A 992-nucleotide genomic window follows, 5' to 3' on the forward strand; every position below is an offset into this window, starting at 1 on the left:
GCCTGGAGGCCCGGGGCGAGGAGCCCCCGGCGTGGAGGCCCGGGGCGAGCAGCCCCGGGCCCGGGGGCCCGGGGCGAGTGGGGCACTTCCCATTCTGTGTCTCCAATCCCTGGGAACTTTCCGGGGAGTTTCTGAGCTGAGACCCCAGGGTCAGGAGGCTGTTTCGCGTTCTGTGACCCCTGTCTCTCAGGTACAGGGTGACTGCCTTCTCTCAGGCTCCAGCCATGGTGAGCCATCGTAATGACTCAGGGCCTGGAGGCCGGGGCTCGTAGCAGGTGTTTGGGATTCTGGGTCTCGCATCCCTCGGTCCTGACCCGGGAGTACCGGAGTGGAGAGGATGGCTTGTTGGCTCCTCTTGGGATTTTAGGCTTGTAGTATAGTCCCTGGTAGGGCTGCTTGGAATTCTGTGTCTCCCACTTCTCCATCCTTCCCCGTAAGTTTCGTAGCTGAGACACCAAGGTCTGGACTCTGTGTGGGAAACACTGGCCCGTTTCTGTCACTGACAGGGAGAGGCTTCAGCCTTGATGCGCCATGGTAAGATAGAGCCCCGGGCGTGGAGGCCCGGGTCGACCAGGAGCACTACCCATTTGCTGTATCCGATCCCTCGGAACTTGCCCGGGATTTTCTGAGCAGGGAACCCAGGGCCTGGAGGGTGTTTGTGTTTGTGTGACCCCTTCTCTCAGGTACAGGAACGGCTTCAGTCATAGTGAGCCATGGCTAGCAGCCCGGGCGTGGAGGCCCGGGGCGAGCAGCCCCGGGCGTGGAGGCCCGGGGCGAGCAGCCCCGGGCGTGGAAGCCAGGGGCGAGCAGCCCCGGGCCTGGAGGCCCGGGCCGAGCAGCCCCGGGCCTGGAGGCCCGGGCCGAGCAGCCCCGGGCCTGGAGGCCCGGGGCGAGCGTGGCACTTCCAATTCTGTGTCTCCAATCCCTCGGAACTTTCCGGTAGGATACAGGAACGGCTTCAGGCATAGTGAGCCATAGCGAGCAGCCCCGGG

Source organism: Prionailurus viverrinus, unplaced genomic scaffold, assembly GCF_022837055.1.
Source record: "Prionailurus viverrinus isolate Anna unplaced genomic scaffold, UM_Priviv_1.0 scaffold_72, whole genome shotgun sequence".
Classification (NCBI taxonomy): Eukaryota; Metazoa; Chordata; class Mammalia; order Carnivora; family Felidae; genus Prionailurus; species Prionailurus viverrinus.